This window comes from Filicampus tigris, chromosome 10 (genome assembly GCF_054856515.1).
Source record: "Filicampus tigris isolate MCC_2025a chromosome 10, RoL_Ftig_1.0, whole genome shotgun sequence".
Lineage (NCBI taxonomy): Eukaryota > Metazoa > Chordata > Actinopteri > Syngnathiformes > Syngnathidae > Filicampus > Filicampus tigris.
This window is the reverse complement of record NC_141226.1, coordinates 8,619,697-8,625,856: the sequence shown is the minus strand read 5'-3', so window position 1 is coordinate 8,625,856 and position 6,160 is coordinate 8,619,697. Positions and strand designations below refer to the sequence as shown.

The following is a 6,160-nucleotide window of genomic DNA, read 5'->3' as shown; positions in this document are numbered from 1 at the left end:
AATACCTACTACTCACCGTCAACTGGAAAATGTTTCAACACAGCAGCTCTGACTGTAGTTCTGAGCCAGATTGCTTCGAGCCTGAAATTGAAGAGGGGGAAGCAAATCCTGCTCCCACACCGGACGCAGACGACAAAGATCAAGAGGTACAGCTGAGGTATTCAGGCAGTTGTTTTGCAAATTTATTTTCATTCTCAGTCTTCGTTGGTATGATTAGCTGTAGCCTTAGCCGTGGCTGGTTGCTTTACATTTATGTAGTAGGCTTGAACTGTTTCCTTGGTAAGCAAAGTCCTTCTTACAAAGGAGGGCATATCACTCTGGATGAATTCATCGCAATTAATGCAAACTGTATACTTGTATATCAATCCATTAGCTGAGCCGCTTATCCTCATAAGGGGCACGGGCGTGCTGGGGCCTATACCAACTATCATTGGCCAGAGGCAGTGTTTATTTAGAAGCATAAAATAATTACGGTATACTGAGTGTTCTCATTAGGATAGCAGGTGTGTTGGAACCTAACCCAGCTGAATTTGGGTGAGAGGCGAGATACACCCTCTCAGCCAATCACATGCAATCAGTACACTGTAGTTATATTCAGCTTCTAAATAAACACTGAGCAAACATTCACAGTCAGTGACGACTACGTTTACTTGCAGAGGATAAACCTTTAAAAACCCGAATATTGGCAGTATTCAGATTTTTAAAAGCCATGTAAACGCGTGCAATAACCCGAACATGCTGTTATTCTGGTTTTTCAAAATTCCATTACAATTTCAAAATATCATGCTTGGATTACCCCCTTCCAAACCCGAATATGCGTGCATGTATATGCCGATCGGAATATCCTGAATGCACGGGACACTCTGCACATTTCCAACCTTAAGGAATTTTGGTGTTAGTAGTACAGGAAGTGCTTGCATATGTGGTGTTTGGCATGCGCTCCACCGGAAATGCACATCTAGTGATAAAGTAAACATGATGAAAGCTAGAGTAAATACGACACCACACTTTTAAAGAGAGGAGGAAACCGTCGGCATCATTCGTGCGGTGAGTGACATGAATATAATGTGTTTTATTGACGGAAGCAAGTAACAAGCGTAGATAACGTGTAATTGCGTCATGTCGTTCGTGAGTTTCAATCGGGTTATTTAAATGTGGGGGGTAACTCTGTCCGCTCAAACCATAAAAACAGCCCGAACATTGACTGCATGTAAACATAGTCAATGTGTGAAACCAATCTTGTCCCTCCCATCCCTCATCAGAGCTGTCAGACAGCTACAACATGAACAAGTACGGTCACATTTCAATCCATCTCTTCATTTGAAATCTCTTAATCAGAAAGGACACTGCGTAGGCTTAATGTGGACATAATTCTGTTCCGAAAACGACTACTTGTTGACAAGGGAGGTCGCATCCCCCTTCAATCAAAGCAACATGACACACTCACCTTATACACTCTGAAGAAAACATGCACATTCCCCTGCATTCCTCCACAACCTAATAGATTTATGAAATGTGCATGTATGGAAAGAGCATAAATGAAACTTCTAATTCAAGTGTGTCATCTGTCATGGCAACACCTATTGGGCAATGCAATTCAAATTGCGTTCATGTAGTTCTTAATACATACAGAATGAGACATTGCACAGCTGGGGCTCTCAACTCTTTTCTGCCCAACAACCCATCAAATAGTGACTACTGTTTTAAAAGTCCCAGTAGAATTCTCCAAGGTGATACTCTGGTCCCCTCTGATTTATTCATCTGGCAAACAGCATACATTCCCTCACTGTAAAGCAGGGGTGTCAAACTTATTTTTGTCGCGGGCCACATAATAGTTCTGATTTCACTCAGAGGGCCATTAGGACTGTTAACCCGTGTAAATGTATGATCGGCTTATACACAACGAATTGATGGATCGCTAGTTTTGAAATCGGAAGCCAGTAAACAGTTTGTTCAACCATTTTTCAATGTATTTTAAAGAAAGGATTGGTAACAAATGCTTGAAAGATTGAATATGTTGTGCTCACAGTGAAGACAATGTAAAAGAAACATGTCAAGTCAACACGTGATTTGTCTTCGTGGGCCACATAAAATGATGTCGTGGGCTGCATCTGGCCCCCGGGCCTTGAGTTTGCCGTCCGTGCTGTAAAGCCAACGACCTTGTACAGCGATCTGGTGAACTACTTAGACTAACAATAAAAGTGCCCCAGTTTAGGAACAGATTTGTTAGGGACCTCATGTCTACAGTATGTTACATCTTGTCTGAATAAAATTCGCAAGTCACCAGTTTGATAACTCAAACACCAACTCAGTGCAACTCCCTCTTGAAAGACGAAATCCAATTTCTCACTCCTGATTAATTTAATATCTGAATGTATTATGACTTGTGTCCCCACCTATTTATCTAATGGTCTTCTCACTTCTACCACTACACCGCATGTCTGTTATTCTTCACCATCTCCCTATGTCTCTTTGTGTCCCTGAGGATGTGATTAGAAGTGTCTTTTCTCCCTGTGGGAAATCACTTGTGTTCCTTGCTAGTATGTCCACAGTGACAGATTTGGCCCAGGACACACTAGCTACCAAATTACTGTGCAGAGCTGACTGGGTCTCAGCAATGGAATAGGTGAGATGAACATAAAGAGGAAAGAAAGATGGATGAGGATGAAGCACAAGAAAGAGGGCTGATGTGTGGAGCAAAGAGAGAACAGGAGAGAAATGGTATAGTGACAGAAGATGGTGAAGAAAATTAAGTTAGGGAAAGGTGATGATGAATGAATTCAGATGTTCGGACAAGGAAGACACGAGCGGAATAATTTTACGACTGCCAGTCAGTTGCACAAGGCCTATGGATTTACGATTAATACACTGGTGATAAATTTGAGTGCAATTTTTTACAAAAAAATCCCTCCAAGGTGTTTGTGAAATCCAGGATTACATTCTGAAGTTGGAATGACCAGATCTGGTTTTGTCATCAAGTGGACCTCCCCTGAAAAACTTTCTATGCTCTCATGAAATTCTTCACGAATAAAGTATAAGTAATAAAATAAACCTTAATATTTACATGAAAAACCACACAGGCACGGGAGTCTTATGCAGTTTTGGTTTTCACTGTGTAACCCATGTCATTGTCTACAAAATTGATTTGATAGCCCAGGAAAATTCAGGGAGTGTTCAATGGGTCCCTGGGTGGGCTTGCAACACCAATCTTTCCGTTTACTGCCAAACGCGCTACTTGATTGCGCCACAGAGACATGCTCACCTATGCCCTATACAGTTTTGATTTTCACCGTGTAGACACAGAGATATGCTCACCCCTTGTTTATACTGTTTTGATTTTCACTGTGTAACTCATGTCATTGTCTACAAAATTAATTTGATAGCCCAGGAAAATTCAGGGAGTGTTCAATGGGTCCCTGGGTGGGCTTGAACCATTGATACCCAAGGAAAATTCTGAAAATGTTCATTTCATCTCTGAATGAGCTCAAACCACTTACTTTGTGGTTAACAGCAGAATGCCCTAACCGATTGCACCACAGAAACATGCTCCCCCCTTTTTTATACAGTTTTGATTTTCACTGTGTAACGCATGTCATTGTCTCCAAAATTGATTTGACAGCCCAGGAAGTGTTCAATGGATCCCTGGGTGGGCTTGAACCACCAAACTTTGAGTTAACAAGCAAACGGGCACACCGATTGCGGCACAAAGACAAGCGCATCGAATCTTTATACAGTTATGATTTTCACTGTGTAACCCATGTCTTTGTCTACAGAATTTAATTAACACCCAACGAAAGTTCAAGGAATGTTCACTGCGTCCCTGGGTGGGCTTGAACCACAAACCTTTCGGTTAACAGCCGAACGCGCTAACCGATTGCGCCACAGAGACATGCTCACCCCTTTTTTATACAGTTTTGATTTTCACTGTGGTACGCATGTCATTGTCTACAAAATTGATTTGATAGCCCAGGATGTGTTCAATGGATCCCTGGGTGGGCTTGAACCACCAAACTTTTAGTTAACAAGCAAACGGGCACACCAATTGCAGCACAAAGACAAGCACATCCAATCCTTATACACTTTTGGTTTTCACTGTGTAACCCATGTCTTTGTCTACAGAATTGAATTAACAGCCAATGAAAGTTCAAGGAATGTTCACTGCGTCCCTGGATGGGCTTGAACCACCAACCTTTCGGTTAACAGCCGAACGCGCTAACCGATTGCGCCACAGAGACATGCTCACCCCTTTTTTATACAGTTTTGATTTTCACTGTGGTACGCATGTCATTGTCTACAAAATTGATTTGATAGCCCAGGAAAATTCAGGGTGTGTTCAATGGACCCCTGGGTGGGCTTGAACCACCAAACTTTGAGTTAACAAGCAAACGGGCACACCAATTGCAGCACAAAGACAAGCACATCCAATCCTCATACACTTTTGGTTTTCACTGTCTAACCCATGTCTTTGTCTATCCATCCATCCATTATCTGTACCGCTTATCCTCACAAGGGTCGCGGGGCGTGCTGGAGCCTATCCCAGCTGTCTTTGGGCAGTAGGCGGGGGACACCCTGAACTGGTTGCCAGCCAATCGCAGGGCACACAGAGACAAACATCCGCACTCACAATCACACCTAGGGGCAATTAAGAGTGTCCATTGAACTTACCATGCATGTTTTTGGAATGTGGGAGGAAACCGGAGTACCCGGAGGAAACCCACGCAGGCACGGGGAGAACATGCAAACTCCACACAGGGAGGCCGGAGCCGGGATCGAACCCACGACCTCTGAACTGTGAGGCGGACGTGCTAACCAGTCAGCCACCGTGCCGCCTGTCTTTGTCTACAGAATTGAATTAACACCCAATGAAAGTTCAAGGAATGTTCACTGCATCCCTGGGTGGGCTTGAACCACCAACCTTTCGGTTAACAGCCGAACGCGCTAACCGATTGCGCCACAGAGACATGCTCACCCCTTTTTTATACAGTTTTGATTTTCACTGTGTAACGCCTGTCAATGTCTACAATTGATTTGATAGCCCAAGACATTTCAGGGTGTGTTCAATGGATCCCTGGGTGGGCTTGAACCCCTAAACTTTGAGTTAACAAGCAAACAGGCACACCAATGGCAGCACAAAGACAAGCGCATCCAATCCTTACACACTTTTGATTTTCACTGTGTAACCCATGTCTTTGTCTACAGAAATGAATTAACACCCAATGAAAGTTCAAGGAATGTTCACTGCGTCCCTGGGTGGGCTTGAACCACCAACCTTTCGGTTAACAGCCGAACGCGCTAACCGATTGCGCCACAGAGACATGCTCACCCCTTTTTTATACAGTTTTGATTTTCACTGTGTAACGCATGTCATTGTCTACAAAATTGATTTGATAGCCCAGGATGTGTTCAATGGATCCCTGGGTGGGCTTGAACCACCAAACTTTGAGTTAACAAGCAAACGGGCACACCAATTGCAGCACAAAGACAAGCACATCCAATCCTTATACAGTTTTCAGTTTCACTGTGTAACCCATGTCTTTGTCTACAGAATTGAATTAACACCCAACGAAAGTTCAAGGAATGTTCACTGCGTCCCTGGGTGGGCTTGAACCACCAACCTTTCGGTTAACAGCCGAACGCGCTAACCGATTGCGCCACAGAGACATGCTCACCCCTTTTTTATACAGTTTTGATTTTCACTGTGGTACGCATGTCATTGTCTACAAAATTGATTTGATAGCCCAGGATGTGTTCAATGGATCCCTGGGTGGGCTTGAACCACCAAACTTTTAGTTAACAAGCAAACGGGCACACCAATTGCAGCACAAAGACAAGCACATCCAATCCTTATACACTTTTGGTTTTCACTGTGTAACCCATGTCTTTGTCTACAGAATTGAATTAACACCCAATGAAAGTTCAAGGAATGTTCACTGCGTCCCTGGATGGGCTTGAACCACCAACCTTTCGGTTAACAGCCGAACACGCTAACCGATTGCGCCACAGAGACATGCTCACCCCTTTTTTATACAGTTTTGATTTTCACTGTGGTACGCATGTCATTGTCTACAAAATTGATTTGATAGCCCAGGATGTGTTCAATGGATCCCTGGGTGGGCTTGAACCACCAAACTTTTAGTTAACAAGCAAACGGGCACACCAA

At 43.5% G+C, this 6,160-nt stretch overlaps 6 non-coding genes across 6 annotated transcripts; all 6 read right to left on the bottom strand.

Annotated features, from left to right (window-relative positions):
- Positions 1-3,815: 3,815 nt before the first annotated feature.
- Positions 3,816-3,889, bottom strand: trnan-guu (transfer RNA asparagine (anticodon GUU)). Its single transcript has one exon. It is a non-coding gene; the product is annotated as a tRNA-Asn (tRNA).
- Positions 3,890-4,161: 272 nt separating this feature from the next.
- On the bottom strand, positions 4,162-4,235 carry trnan-guu (transfer RNA asparagine (anticodon GUU)). The gene has a single exon. It is a non-coding gene; the product is annotated as a tRNA-Asn (tRNA).
- Positions 4,236-4,887: 652 nt separating this feature from the next.
- Positions 4,888-4,961, bottom strand: trnan-guu (transfer RNA asparagine (anticodon GUU)). The gene has a single exon. It is a non-coding gene; the product is annotated as a tRNA-Asn (tRNA).
- A 280-nt stretch (positions 4,962-5,241) lies between these two features.
- Positions 5,242-5,315, bottom strand: trnan-guu (transfer RNA asparagine (anticodon GUU)). Its single transcript has one exon. It is a non-coding gene; the product is annotated as a tRNA-Asn (tRNA).
- Positions 5,316-5,587: 272 nt separating this feature from the next.
- trnan-guu (transfer RNA asparagine (anticodon GUU)) lies at positions 5,588-5,661 on the bottom strand. Its single transcript has one exon. It is a non-coding gene; the product is annotated as a tRNA-Asn (tRNA).
- Positions 5,662-5,933: 272 nt separating this feature from the next.
- On the bottom strand, positions 5,934-6,007 carry trnan-guu (transfer RNA asparagine (anticodon GUU)). The gene has a single exon. It is a non-coding gene; the product is annotated as a tRNA-Asn (tRNA).
- Between the last annotated feature and the right edge of the window lie 153 nt (positions 6,008-6,160).